We start from the raw sequence: 15,668 nt of genomic DNA on the forward strand, positions 1-15,668 counted from the left end.
CATTAATATCACATATCTAATACCGGTAGGGTGAAAAATTAATTTATTGATTATACTCTAAAAGTTTACTAGATGTGAGCAAATAATAGAATTTTTACAATACCTGGAAACTAAATGGCTCAAAATAATGAGAGATTTTACAAACTCACTCTGGTTTCTCAAACTCATCACAGGGGCCTGATGCACGACATTACTTTTTAAAATCTTACTGTTATTGATAAGGGGAACAAGGAACTTTTTAATTGCAAAGCATTCATTAAAACAAAACTTGAGGAGTCAAACTTTGTATTACGGGGACCGAAGATGTGCAGTTTGAATAATAATCTTGAAATTCAGACGTACAAAGATTTTACACACTGATTTTCAACAGTAAATCCACAACCAATAAAGTTGAATCTTTTGAAAGACATGTCAAAGGTGTGAATCTGAAATTCACTTTCAAAGAAATTCACAATGAAATGCACTGTGTAAGTCCAGCATGTTGTCAGCTAAGAAATCAGCAAAAATGAACTATCTCATTACTGGCCATATAGATGAGAAAGGAAAATAAACTCATGTTTACAATGTGGATGTGAAAGAACAGTTTCTAGGTTCAGCTTCAATATTTATGTTTATGAATAATTGATATGTTCATATTGTCTAACAGCTATCTAGATGGATAAAGCTATGTATGCATCTATACATACTTATGCGTTCATACGCATCAGTATAAAACATTGATATTAGGTTTTTTCTAGACCAAATCCTAAAAAATGAGTTAAACAGTGAATCTCATAATTGTAGTAGGTCCCACCGAGATTTGAACTCGGATCGCTGGATTCAGAGTCCAGAGTGCTAACCATTACACCATGGAACCCTCTCACACAAGAGTGCCTTTTCCATTGAGACAAAAGAGAGCGCATCAGTGATGTCCTTCTCTTATATTGATAAAAAGATATCTCATTTGAATGGTCATAGTGGATATAGATTTAATGTGATTTGATTCTTTTCAGCTATATTCTCTATAAAAGTGTTAAATATTCAAATGTTTATCTGAATATAAAAGTTATATCACAATGTTCATCTTTGCCTGTAGCATAATAAAACAGTCTACATTTCCAGACTACTGAAGCAATGTCTCTGTCTCCTGCATGGGTGGCTCGATAGAGCAATGGTTGGCAATTTGGACTTTGCATCCAATGATCCGATTTGAAACCTTGGAGGGACTTTTTTTATTACTCTTGAGCTTTTCCATTTCTTCATCTTTGTTCATTGATAGCTCAAATCCAACACCAGTAGGTTGAAAGAGTCAATTATTGAATGCTTTCAAAATGTCCATCAGCTTGAACAACTTACATCAATACAAACTTTACAATACTTTGACATCAAATTTCTTCACAAAGTAGTTAGCCATTATAAAATCATATCCTGATTTTCTCAAACGCATTTCAGACGGGTGATTCACAGCCTCACTTTTTTAAGCTTTCCCGCTATTGATAAGGCGAAAATAGCACATTTTGAATGAGAAGTTTTCTTCAATCAAACATAGAGGAACCCAAATGATGATCTCATTCAGCTAGTAAAAATGTTGTTTTATATTAGTATGGAAATCGTGAAAAGAAAATGTTTTTCATGCTGATTTACAACAGTTGATCTCCAATCGTAAAATATAAGCTTTTGGTCGGAGGCATGACAGGTACTGATCAAATTCTCATTTTTGAACTTTATTCACAAATCATATGATATGCTTTGTATACATCAACTGTATTGTTGGATCAATAATGAGTAAAAAGTGACTATCTCAATTTCAGGACATATAAAAGAGAAAGAAGTAGAAACTCATGTTTCAAATGCTGAGAGGCAACAACTGTTCATGATTTTCACCTCCACTAATTATATTTATTTTTATAATCTATATGTTTATATGTTCCTATAAATATTCAGAGACATATAGCTATATATACAGAGATACATATGTACAGGTTGATTTTTACATGTTTATAAGTAAATGTGATATTGTTCCAAATAAAACTTCTAAGAACTGAATGGAAAAGAAAATTGTAATGTTCAGATAAGTCCCACTGAAATTTGTACTCAGATCCCTGTTTTCAGAGTCCAGAGTGCTAACCACGACACCATCCACCCTCCCGTACCAGGGTGAGCTTTCCATTTTGACAGAAGAGATTTGCCTCAGGGGGCAACTTATCTTTCATTGAAAAATATTATCTCACATAAAAACCACTGTTCAACAGAGTTATAACGTTATTTGAGTCTTTTGGGCAACATCCTTCCCCAACATAGTTCAATATGCAAAAGTTTACCAGAATAGGAAAGCAATCCAATTCAGTTTCTCTTTGACAGTAGAATATTAAAAACTTTGACATTTCCACATTGCTGCAGCAGTTTGCACTCCTTTCACATGGGAGGTTCCATGGTGTAATGGTTAGCACTTTGGACTTTGAATCCAATGATCCGAGTTCAAATCTCGGTGGGACCATTTTATGACTCTTGACCAAATCATTTTCTTTCAAGTGTATTCATTAATATCACATATCTAATACCGGTAGGGTGAAAAATTAATTTATTGATTATACTCTAAAAGTTTACTAGATTTGAGCAAATAATAGAATTTTTACAATACCTGGAAACTAAATGGCTCAAAATAATGAGAGATTTTACAAACTCACTCTGGTTTCTCAAACTCATCACAGGGGCTTGATGCACGACATTACTTTTTAAAATCTTACTGTTATTGATAAGGGGAACAAGGAACTTTTTAATTGCAAAGCATTCATTAAAACAAAACTTGAGGAGTCAAACTTTGTATTACGGGGACCGAAGATGTGCAGTTTGAATAATAATCTTGAAATTCAGACGTACAAAGATTTTACACACTGATTTTCAACAGTAAATCCACAACCAATAAAGTTGAATCTTTTGAAAGACATGTCAAAGGTGTGAATCTGAAATTCACTTTCAAAGAAATTCACAATGAAATGCACTGTGTAAGTCCAGCATGTTGTCAGCTAAGAAATCAGCAAAAATGAACTATCTCATTACTGGCCATATAGATGAGAAAGGAAAATAAACTCATGTTTACAATGTGGATGTGAAAGAACAGTTTCTAGGTTCAGCTTCAATATTTATGTTTATGAATAATTGATATGTTCATATTGTCTAACAGCTATCTAGATGGATAAAGCTATGTATGCATCTATACATACTTATGCGTTCATACGCATCAGTATAAAACATTGATATTAGGTTTTTTCTAGACCAAATCCTAAAAAATGAGTTAAACAGTGAATCTCATAATTGTAGTAGGTCCCACCGAGATTTGAACTCGGATCGCTGGATTCAGAGTCCAGAGTGCTAACCATTACACCATGGAACCCTCTCACACAAGAGTGCCTTTTCCATTGAGACAAAAGAGAGCGCATCAGTGATGTCCTTCTCTTATATTGATAAAAAGATATCTCATTTGAATGGTCATAGTGGATATAGATTTAATGTGATTTGATTCTTTTCAGCTATATTCTCTATAAAAGTGTTAAATATTCAAATGTTTATCTGAATATAAAAGTTATATCACAATGTTCATCTTTGCCTGTAGCATAATAAAACAGTCTACATTTCCAGACTACTGAAGCAATGTCTCTGTCTCCTGCATGGGTGGCTCGATAGAGCAATGGTTGGCAATTTGGACTTTGCATCCAATGATCCGATTTGAAACCTTGGAGGGACTTTTTTTATTACTCTTGAGCTTTTCCATTTCTTCATCTTTGTTCATTGATAGCTCAAATCCAACACCAGTAGGTTGAAAGAGTCAATTATTGAATGCTTTCAAAATGTCCATCAGCTTGAACAACTTACATCAATACAAACTTTACAATACTTTGACATCAAATTTCTTCACAAAGTAGTTAGCCATTATAAAATCATATCCTGATTTTCTCAAACGCATTTCAGACGGGTGATTCACAGCCTCACTTTTTTAAGCTTTCCCGCTATTGATAAGGCGAAAATAGCACATTTTGAATGAGAAGTTTTCTTCAATCAAACATAGAGGAACCCAAATGATGATCTCATTCAGCTAGTAAAAATGTTGTTTTATATTAGTATGGAAATCGTGAAAAGAAAATGTTTTTCATGCTGATTTACAACAGTTGATCTCCAATCGTAAAATATAAGCTTTTGGTCGGAGGCATGACAGGTACTGATCAAATTCTCATTTTTGAACTTTATTCACAAATCATATGATATGCTTTGTATACATCAACTGTATTGTTGGATCAATAATGAGTAAAAAGTGACTATCTCAATTTCAGGACATATAAAAGAGAAAGAAGTAGAAACTCATGTTTCAAATGCTGAGAGGCAACAACTGTTCATGATTTTCACCTCCACTAATTATATTTATTTTTATAATCTATATGTTTATATGTTCCTATAAATATACAGAGACATATAGCTATATATACAGAGATACATATGTACAGGTTGATTTTTACATGTTTATAAGTAAATGTGATATTGTTCCAAATAAAACTTCTAAGAACTGAATGGAAAAGAAAATTGTAATGTTCAGATAAGTCCCACTGAAATTTGTACTCAGATCCCTGTTTTCAGAGTCCAGAGTGCTAACCACGACACCATCCACCCTCCCGTACCAGGATGAGCTTTCCATTTTGACAGAAGAGATTTTCCTCAGGGGGCAACTTATCTTTCATTGAAAAATATTATCTCATAAAAACCACTGTTCAACAGAGTTATAACGTTATTTGAGTCTTTTGGGCAACATCCTTCCCCAACATAGTTCAATATGCAAAAGTTTACCAGAATAGGAAAGCAATCCAATTCAGTTTCTCTTTGACAGTAGAATATTAAAAACTTTGACATTTCCACATTGCTGCAGCAGTTTGCACTCCTTTCACATGGGAGGTTCCATGGTGTAATGGTTAGCACTTTGGACTTTGAATCCAATGATCCGAGTTCAAATCTCGGTGGGACCATTTTATGACTCTTGACCAAATCATTTTCTTTCAAGTGTATTCATTAGTATCACATATCTAATACCGGTAGGGTGAAAAATTAATTTATTGATTATACTCTAAAAGTTTACTAGATGTGAGCAAATAATAGAATTTTTACAATACCTGGAAACTAAATGGCTCAAAATAATGAGAGATTTTACAAACTCACTCTGGTTTCTCAAACTCATCACAGGGGCCTGATGCACGACATTACTTTTTAAAATCTTACTGTTATTGATAAGGGGAACAAGGAACTTTTTAATTGCAAAGCATTCATTAAAACAAAACTTGAGGAGTCAAACTTTGTATTACGGGGACCGAAGATGTGCAGTTTGAATAATAATCTTGAAATTCAGACGTACAAAGATTTTACACACTGATTTTCAACAGTAAATCCACAACCAATAAAGTTGAATCTTTTGAAAGACATGTCAAAGGTGTGAATCTGAAATTCACTTTCAAAGAAATTCACAATGAAATGCACTGTGTAAGTCCAGCATGTTGTCAGCTAAGAAATCAGCAAAAATGAACTATCTCATTACTGGCCATATAGATGAGAAAGGAAAATAAACTCATGTTTACAATGTGGATCTGAAAGAACAGTTTCTAGGTTCAGCTTCAATATTTATGTTTATGAATAATTGATATGTTCATATTGTCTAACAGCTATCTAGATGGATAAAGCTATGTATGCATCTATACATACTTATGCGTTCATACGCATCAGTATAAAACATTGATATTAGGTTTTTTCTAGACCAAATCCTAAAAAATGAGTTAAACAGTGAATCTCATAATTGTAGTAGGTCCCACCGAGATTTGAACTCGGATCGCTGGATTCAGAGTCCAGAGTGCTAACCATTACACCATGGAACCCTCTCACACAAGAGTGCCTTTTCCATTGAGACAAAAGAGAGCGCATCAGTGATGTCCTTCTCTTATATTGATAAAAAGATATCTCATTTGAATGGTCATAGTGGATATAGATTTAATGTGATTTGATTCTTTTCAGCTATATTCTCTATAAAAGTGTTAAATATTCAAATGTTTATCTGAATATAAAAGTTATATCACAATGTTCATCTTTGCCTGTAGCATAATAAAACAGTCTACATTTCCAGACTACTGAAGCAATGTCTCTGTCTCCTGCATGGGTGGCTCGATAGAGCAATGGTTGGCAATTTGGACTTTGCATCCAATGATCCGATTTGAAACCTTGGAGGGACTTTTTTTATTACTCTTGAGCTTTTCCATTTCTTCATCTTTGTTCATTGATAGCTCAAATCCAACACCAGTAGGTTGAAAGAGTCAATTATTGAATGCTTTCAAAATGTCCATCAGCTTGAACAACTTACATCAATACAAACTTTACAATACTTTGACATCAAATTTCTTCACAAAGTAGTTAGCCATTATAAAATCATATCCTGATTTTCTCAAACGCATTTCAGACGGGTGATTCACAGCCTCACTTTTTTAAGCTTTCCCGCTATTGATAAGGCGAAAATAGCACATTTTGAATGAGAAGTTTTCTTCAATCAAACATAGAGGAACCCAAATGATGATCTCATTCAGCTAGTAAAAATGTTGTTTTATATTAGTATGGAAATCGTGAAAAGAAAATGTTTTTCATGCTGATTTACAACAGTTGATCTCCAATCGTAAAATATAAGCTTTTGGTCGGAGGCATGACAGGTACTGATCAAATTCTCATTTTTGAACTTTATTCACAAATCATATGATATGCTTTCTATACATCAACTGTATTGTTGGATCAATAATGAGTAAAAAGTGACTATCTCAATTTCAGGACATATAAAAGAGAAAGAAGTAGAAACTCATGTTTCAAATGCTGAGAGGCAACAACTGTTCATGATTTTCACCTCCACTAATTATATTTATTTTTATAATCTATATGTTTATATGTTCCTATAAATATACAGAGACATATAGCTATATATACAGAGATACATATGTACAGGTTGATTTTTACATGTTTATAAGTAAATGTGATATTGTTCCAAATAAAACTTCTAAGAACTGAATGGAAAAGAAAATTGTAATGTTCAGATAAGTCCCACTGAAATTTGTACTCAGATCCCTGTTTTCAGAGTCCAGAGTGCTAACCACGACACCATCCACCCTCCCGTACCAGGATGAGCTTTCCATTTTGACAGAAGAGATTTTCCTCAGGGGGCAACTTATCTTTCATTGAAAAATATTATCTCATAAAAACCACTGTTCAACAGAGTTATAACGTTATTTGAGTCTTTTGGGCAACATCCTTCCCCAACATAGTTCAATATGCAAAAGTTTACCAGAATAGGAAAGCAATCCAATTCAGTTTCTCTTTGACAGTAGAATATTAAAAACTTTGACATTTCCACATTGCTGCAGCAGTTTGCACTCCTTTCACATGGGAGGTTCCATGGTGTAATGGTTAGCACTTTGGACTTTGAATCCAATGATCCGAGTTCAAATCTCGGTGGGACCATTTTATGACTCTTGACCAAATCATTTTCTTTCAAGTGTATTCATTAGTATCACATATCTAATACCGGTAGGGTGAAAAATTAATTTATTGATTATACTCTAAAAGTTTACTAGATGTGAGCAAATAATAGAATTTTTACAATACCTGGAAACTAAATGGCTCAAAATAATGAGAGATTTTACAAACTCACTCTGGTTTCTCAAACTCATCACAGGGGCCTGATGCACGACATTACTTTTTAAAATCTTACTGTTATTGATAAGGGGAACAAGGAACTTTTTAATTGCAAAGCATTCATTAAAACAAAACTTGAGGAGTCAAACTTTGTATTACGGGGACCGAAGATGTGCAGTTTGAATAATAATCTTGAAATTCAGACGTACAAAGATTTTACACACTGATTTTCAACAGTAAATCCACAACCAATAAAGTTGAATCTTTTGAAAGACATGTCAAAGGTGTGAATCTGAAATTCACTTTCAAAGAAATTCACAATGAAATGCACTGTGTAAGTCCAGCATGTTGTCAGCTAAGAAATCAGCAAAAATGAACTATCTCATTACTGGCCATATAGATGAGAAAGGAAAATAAACTCATGTTTACAATGTGGATCTGAAAGAACAGTTTCTAGGTTCAGCTTCAATATTTATGTTTATGAATAATTGATATGTTCATATTGTCTAACAGCTATCTAGATGGATAAAGCTATGTATGCATCTATACATACTTATGCGTTCATACGCATCAGTATAAAACATTGATATTAGGTTTTTTCTAGACCAAATCCTAAAAAATGAGTTAAACAGTGAATCTCATAATTGTAGTAGGTCCCACCGAGATTTGAACTCGGATCGCTGGATTCAGAGTCCAGAGTGCTAACCATTACACCATGGAACCCTCTCACACAAGAGTGCCTTTTCCATTGAGACAAAAGAGAGCGCATCAGTGATGTCCTTCTCTTATATTGATAAAAAGATATCTCATTTGAATGGTCATAGTGGATATAGATTTAATGTGATTTGATTCTTTTCAGCTATATTCTCTATAAAAGTGTTAAATATTCAAATGTTTATCTGAATATAAAAGTTATATCACAATGTTCATCTTTGCCTGTAGCATAATAAAACAGTCTACATTTCCAGACTACTGAAGCAATGTCTCTGTCTCCTGCATGGGTGGCTCGATAGAGCAATGGTTGGCAATTTGGACTTTGCATCCAATGATCCGATTTGAAACCTTGGAGGGACTTTTTTTATTACTCTTGAGCTTTTCCATTTCTTCATCTTTGTTCATTGATAGCTCAAATCCAACACCAGTAGGTTGAAAGAGTCAATTATTGAATGCTTTCAAAATGTCCATCAGCTTGAACAACTTACATCAATACAAACTTTACAATACTTTGACATCAAATTTCTTCACAAAGTAGTTAGCCATTATAAAATCATATCCTGATTTTCTCAAACGCATTTCAGACGGGTGATTCACAGCCTCACTTTTTTAAGCTTTCCCGCTATTGATAAGGCGAAAATAGCACATTTTGAATGAGAAGTTTTCTTCAATCAAACATAGAGGAACCCAAATGATGATCTCATTCAGCTAGTAAAAATGTTGTTTTATATTAGTATGGAAATCGTGAAAAGAAAATGTTTTTCATGCTGATTTACAACAGTTGATCTCCAATCGTAAAATATAAGCTTTTGGTCGGAGGCATGACAGGTACTGATCAAATTCTCATTTTTGAACTTTATTCACAAATCATATGATATGCTTTGTATACATCAACTGTATTGTTGGATCAATAATGAGTAAAAAGTGACTATCTCAATTTCAGGACATATAAAAGAGAAAGAAGTAGAAACTCATGTTTCAAATGCTGAGAGGCAACAACTGTTCATGATTTTCACCTCCACTAATTATATTTATTTTTATAATCTATATGTTTATATGTTCCTATAAATATTCAGAGACATATAGCTATATATACAGAGATACATATGTACAGGTTGATTTTTACATGTTTATAAGTAAATGTGATATTGTTCCAAATAAAACTTCTAAGAACTGAATGGAAAAGAAAATTGTAATGTTCAGATAAGTCCCACTGAAATTTGTACTCAGATCCCTGTTTTCAGAGTCCAGAGTGCTAACCACGACACCATCCACCCTCCCGTACCAGGGTGAGCTTTCCATTTTGACAGAAGAGATTTGCCTCAGGGGGCAACTTATCTTTCATTGAAAAATATTATCTCACATAAAAACCACTGTTCAACAGAGTTATAACGTTATTTGATTCTTTTGGGCAACATCCTTCCCCAACATAGTTCAATATGCAAAAGTTTACCAGAATAGGAAAGCAATCCAATTCAGTTTCTCTTTGACAGTAGAATATTAAAAACTTTGACATTTCCACATTGCTGCAGCAGTTTGCACTCCTTTCACATGGGAGGTTCCATGGTGTAATGGTTAGCACTTTGGACTTTGAATCCAATGATCCGAGTTCAAATCTCGGTGGGACCATTTTATGACTCTTGACCAAATCATTTTCTTTCAAGTGTATTCATTAATATCACATGTCTAATACCGGTAGTAGGCCTGGGCAAAAATTTCGTTCCGTTCGCGGAAATTGCGATAATTTGACATTTTTGCGTTCCGCGGAGAGCGCGAAAATGTCAAAAATTCCGGTTTCCGCAGCTTGGCGATAATTTGTTTCTTGCTCGCGCTGTAAAATGATACATTCTCGCGCGCGCGCGATCGCCTTACCTGAATCCCTGCGTTCGCTGACAAGTTTTTTTGATCCGGTCGCGTTCTCCATGAGATGTTGTATTGTTTTTAGCCATTTGCGCTGTCTCGCGACAGTTCGCGCCCGCAGTGACGTCATGCGTCGCGCGATCACGTCTTTCTTCTCGCGATCATGCACCGCGAGAACAACTCAAAACAAGATGGCCGCGCCCGCAAGCAACCACATGGGTAAGTTGGCGACCCGCAACCATGCAGAAAATCTCGCGAACGTGCCGGAAAAAAACTTCCGCATCTTCGCGATATTTCTGCTTGTTTGCGATAATTTTAAACATTCTCGCGATAATTTGCGAAGGTTAATTCCGCAAATTCCGCCCACCCCTAACCGGTAGGGTGAAAAATTAATTTATTGATTATACTCTAAAAGTTTACTAGATGTGAGCAAATAATAGAATTTTTACAATACCTGGAAACTAAATGGCTCAAAATAATGAGAGATTTTACAAACTCACTCTGGTTTCTCAAACTCATCACAGGGGCTTGATGCACGACATTACTTTTTAAAATCTTACTGTTATTGATAAGGGGAACAAGGAACTTTTTAATTGCAAAGCATTCATTAAAACAAAACTTGAGGAGTCAAACTTTGTATTACGGGGACCGAAGATGTGCAGTTTGAATAATAATCTTGAAATTCAGACGTACAAAGATTTTACACACTGATTTTCAACAGTAAATCCACAACCAATAAAGTTGAATCTTTTGAAAGACATGTCAAAGGTGTGAATCTGAAATTCACTTTCAAAGAAATTCACAATGAAATGCACTGTGTAAGTCCAGCATGTTGTCAGCTAAGAAATCAGCAAAAATGAACTATCTCATTACTGGCCATATAGATGAGAAAGGAAAATAAACTCATGTTTACAATGTGGATGTGAAAGAACAGTTTCTAGGTTCAGCTTCAATATTTATGTTTATGAATAATTGATATGTTTATATTGTCTAACAGCTATCTAGATGGATAAAGCTATGTATGCATCTATACATACTTATGCGTTCATACGCATCAGTATAAAACATTGATATTAGGTTTTTTCTAGACCAAATTCTAAAAAATGAGTTAAACAGTGAATCTCATAATTGTAGTAGGTCCCACCGAGATTTGAACTTGGATCGCTGGATTCAGAGTCCAGAGTGCTAACCATTACACCATGGAACCCTCTCACACAAGAGTGCCTTTTCCATTGAGACAAAAGAGAGCGCATCAGTGATGTCCTTCTCTTATATTGATAAAAAGATATCTCATTTGAATGGTCATAGTGGATATAGATTTAATGTGATTTGATTCTTTTCAGCTATATTCTCTATAAAAGTGTTAAATATTCAAATGTTTATCTGAATATAAAAGTTATATCACAATGTTCATCTTTGCCTGTAGCATAATAAAACAGTCTACATTTCCAGACTACTGAAGCAATGTCTCTGTCTCCTGCATGGGTGGCTCGATAGAGCAATGGTTGGCAATTTGGACTTTGCATCCAATGATCCGATTTGAAACCTTGGAGGGACTTTTTTTATTACTCTTGAGCTTTTCCATTTCTTCATCTTTGTTCATTGATAGCTCAAATCCAACACCAGTAGGTTGAAAGAGTCAATTATTGAATGCTTTCAAAATGTCCATCAGCTTGAACAACTTACATCAATACAAACTTTACAATACTTTGACATCAAATTTCTTCACAAAGTAGTTAGCCATTATAAAATCATATCCTGATTTTCTCAAACGCATTTCAGACGGGTGATTCACAGCCTCACTTTTTTAAGCTTTCCCGCTATTGATAAGGCGAAAATAGCACATTTTGAATGAGAAGTTTTCTTCAATCAAACATAGAGGAACCCAAATGATGATCTCATTCAGCTAGTAAAAATGTTGTTTTATATTAGTATGGAAATCGTGAAAAGAAAATGTTTTTCATGCTGATTTACAACAGTTGATCTCCAATCGTAAAATATTAGCTTTTGGTCGGAGGCATGACAGGTACTGATCAAATTCTCATTTTTGAACTTTATTCACAAATCATATGATATGCTTTGTATACATCAACTGTATTGTTGGATCAATAATGAGTAAAAAGTGACTATCTCAATTTCAGGACATATAAAAGAGAAAGAAGTAGAAACTCATGTTTCAAATGCTGAGAGGCAACAACTGTTCATGATTTTCACCTCCACTAATTATATTTATTTTTATAATCTATATGTTTATATGTTCCTATAAATATACAGAGACATATAGCTATATATACAGAGATACATATGTACAGGTTGATTTTTACATGTTTATAAGTAAATGTGATATTGTTCCAAATAAAACTTCTAAGAACTGAATGGAAAAGAAAATTGTAATGTTCAGATAAGTCCCACTGAAATTTGTACTCAGATCCCTGTTTTCAGAGTCCAGAGTGCTAACCACGACACCATCCACCCTCCCGTACCAGGGTGAGCTTTCCATTTTGACAGAAGAGATTTGCCTCAGGGGGCAACTTATCTTTCATTGAAAAATATTATCTCACATAAAAACCACTGTTCAACAGAGTTATAACGTTATTTGAGTCTTTTGGGCAACATCCTTCCCCAACATAGTTCAATATGCAAAAGTTTACCAGAATAGGAAAGCAATCCAATTCAGTTTCTCTTTGACAGTAGAATATTAAAAACTTTGACATTTCCACATTGCTGCAGCAGTTTGCACTCCTTTCACATGGGAGGTTCCATGGTGTAATGGTTAGCACTTTGGACTTTGAATCCAATGATCCGAGTTCAAATCTCGGTGGGACCATTTTATGACTCTTGACCAAATCATTTTCTTTCAAGTGTATTCATTAATATCACATATCTAATACCGGTAGGGTGAAAAATTAATTTATTGATTATACTCTAAAAGTTTACTAGATATGAGCAAATAATAGAATTTTTACAATACCTGGAAACTAAATGGCTCAAAATATTGAGAGATTTTACAAACTCACTCTGGTTTCTCAAACTCATCACAGGGGCCTGATGCACGACATTACTTTATAAAATCTTACTGTTATTGATAAGGGGAACAAGGAACTTTTTAATTGCAAAGCATTCATTAAAACAAAACTTGAGGAGTCAAACTTTGTATTACGGGGACCGAAGATGTGCAGTTTGAATAATAATCTTGAAATTCAGACGTACAAAGATTTTACACACTGATTTTCAACAGTAAATCCACAACCAATAAAGTTGAATCTTTTGAAAGACATGTCAAAGGTGTGAATCTGAAATTCACTTTCAAAGAAATTCACAATGAAATGCACTGTGTAAGTCCAGCATGTTGTCAGCTAAGAAATCAGCAAAAATGAACTATCTCATTACTGGCCATATAGATGAGAAAGGAAAATAAACTCATGTTTACAATGTGGATGTGAAAGAACAGTTTCTAGGTTCAGCTTCAATATTTATGTTTATGAATAATTGATATGTTCATATTGTCTAACAGCTATCTAGATGGATAAAGCTATGTATGCATCTATACATACTTATGCGTTCATACGCATCAGTATAAAACATTGATATTAGGTTTTTTCTAGACCAAATTCTAAAAAATGAGTTAAACAGTGAATCTCATAATTGTAGTAGGTCCCACCGAGATTTGAACTCGGATCGCTGGATTCAGAGTCCAGAGTGCTAACTAGGGGTGGGCGGAATTTGCGTAATCGCGTTACGCAAATCTTCGCGAAACGGTAAAAAATCTACGCGAACAAGCAGAAATTCCGCGAACACGCGGAATTACTTGTTCGCGATACTTTTTTCCTGTTCGCGATCGCTGTTTGCGTGCTCGGGGTGAAATATCTCGCGAACACGCATATTGAGAACGCGAACAAGCAAAAAATTTCGCGAAGTCGCGGAACGCAGATTTTTGGGCAATTTCGCGTTCTCCGCGGAACGCGAAATTACCCAAATTCCGCAAATTCCGCGAACGGAACGAAATTTTCCGCCCAGGCCTAGTGCTAACCATTACACCATGGAACCCTCTCACACAAGAGTGTCTTTTCCATTGAGACAAAAGAGAGCGCATCAGTGATGTCCTTCTCTTATATTGATAAAAAGATATCTCATTTGAATGGTCATAGTGGATAGAGATTTAATGTGATTTGATTCTTTTCAGCTATATTCTCTATAAAAGTGTTAAATATTCAAATGTTTATCTGAATATAAAAGTTATATCACAATGTTCATCTTTGCCTGTAGCATAATAAAACAGTCTACATTTCCAGACTACTGAAGCAATGTCTCTGTCTCCTGCATGGGTGGCTCGATAGAGCAATGGTTGGCAATTTGGACTTTGCATCCAATGATCCGATTTGAAACCTTGGAGGGACTTTTTTTATTACTCTTGAGCTTTTCCATTTCTTCATCTTTGTTCATTGATAGCTCAAATCCAACACCAGTAGGTTGAAAGAGTCAATTATTGAATGCTTTCAAAATGTCCATCAGCTTGAACAACTTACATCAATACAAACTTTACAATACTTTGACATCAAATTTCTTCACAAAGTAGTTAGCCATTATAAAATCATATCCTGATTTTCTCAAACGCATTTCAGACGGGTGATTCACAGCCTCACTTTTTTAAGCTTTCCCGCTATTGATAAGGCGAAAATAGCACATTTTGAATGAGAAGTTTTCTTCAATCAAACATAGAGGAACCCAAATGATGATCTCATTCAGCTAGTAAAAATGTTGTTTTATATTAGTATGGAAATCGTGAAAAGAAAATGTTTTTCATGCTGATTTACAACAGTTGATCTCCAATCGTAAAATATAAGCTTTTGGTCGGAGGCATGACAGGTACTGATCAAATTCTCATTTTTGAACTTTATTCACAAATCATATGATATGCTTTGTATACATCAACTGTATTGTTGGATCAATAATGAGTAAAAAGTGACTATCTCAATTTCAGGACATATAAAAGAGAAAGAAGTAGAAACTCATGTTTCAAATGCTGAGAGGCAACAACTGTTCATGATTTTCACCTCCACTAATTATATTTATTTTTATAATCTATATGTTTATATGTTCCTATAAATATTCAGAGACATATAGCTATATATACAGAGATACATATGTACAGGTTGATTTTTACATGTTTATAAGTAAATGTGATATTGTTCCAAATAAAACTTCTAAGAACTGAATGGAAAAGAAAATTGTAATGTTCAGATAAGTCCCACTGAAATTTGTACTCAGATCCCTGTTTTCAGAGTCCAGAGTGCTAACCACGACACCATCCACCCTCCCGTACCAGGGTGAGCTTTCCATTTTGACAGAAGAGATTTGCCTCAGGGGGCAACTTATCTTTCATTGAAAAATATTATCTCACATAAAAACCACTG

General features: G+C 34.4%; 9 non-coding genes across 9 annotated transcripts; 5 read left to right on the plus strand and 4 right to left on the minus strand.

The window, feature by feature from the left end:
- Positions 1–784: 784 nt before the first annotated feature.
- On the minus strand, positions 785–856 carry TRNAQ-CUG (transfer RNA glutamine (anticodon CUG)). The gene has a single exon. It is a non-coding gene; the product is annotated as a tRNA-Gln (tRNA).
- Positions 857–2,404: 1,548 nt separating this feature from the next.
- Positions 2,405–2,476, plus strand: TRNAQ-UUG (transfer RNA glutamine (anticodon UUG)). The gene has a single exon. It is a non-coding gene; the product is annotated as a tRNA-Gln (tRNA).
- Positions 2,477–3,301: 825 nt separating this feature from the next.
- Positions 3,302–3,373, minus strand: TRNAQ-CUG (transfer RNA glutamine (anticodon CUG)). Its single transcript has one exon. It is a non-coding gene; the product is annotated as a tRNA-Gln (tRNA).
- Positions 3,374–4,919: 1,546 nt separating this feature from the next.
- Positions 4,920–4,991, plus strand: TRNAQ-UUG (transfer RNA glutamine (anticodon UUG)). Its single transcript has one exon. It is a non-coding gene; the product is annotated as a tRNA-Gln (tRNA).
- An 825-nt stretch (positions 4,992–5,816) lies between these two features.
- TRNAQ-CUG (transfer RNA glutamine (anticodon CUG)) lies at positions 5,817–5,888 on the minus strand. The gene has a single exon. It is a non-coding gene; the product is annotated as a tRNA-Gln (tRNA).
- Positions 5,889–7,434: 1,546 nt separating this feature from the next.
- On the plus strand, positions 7,435–7,506 carry TRNAQ-UUG (transfer RNA glutamine (anticodon UUG)). The gene has a single exon. It is a non-coding gene; the product is annotated as a tRNA-Gln (tRNA).
- An 825-nt stretch (positions 7,507–8,331) lies between these two features.
- Positions 8,332–8,403, minus strand: TRNAQ-CUG (transfer RNA glutamine (anticodon CUG)). Its single transcript has one exon. It is a non-coding gene; the product is annotated as a tRNA-Gln (tRNA).
- A 1,548-nt stretch (positions 8,404–9,951) lies between these two features.
- Positions 9,952–10,023, plus strand: TRNAQ-UUG (transfer RNA glutamine (anticodon UUG)). The gene has a single exon. It is a non-coding gene; the product is annotated as a tRNA-Gln (tRNA).
- Positions 10,024–13,009: 2,986 nt separating this feature from the next.
- TRNAQ-UUG (transfer RNA glutamine (anticodon UUG)) lies at positions 13,010–13,081 on the plus strand. The gene has a single exon. It is a non-coding gene; the product is annotated as a tRNA-Gln (tRNA).
- Positions 13,082–15,668: the final 2,587 nt, after the last annotated feature.

The sequence above is a fragment of the Triturus cristatus genome, chromosome 5_2 (assembly GCF_964204655.1).
Source record: "Triturus cristatus chromosome 5_2, aTriCri1.1, whole genome shotgun sequence".
In the NCBI taxonomy this organism is placed as follows: Eukaryota; Metazoa; Chordata; class Amphibia; order Caudata; family Salamandridae; genus Triturus; species Triturus cristatus.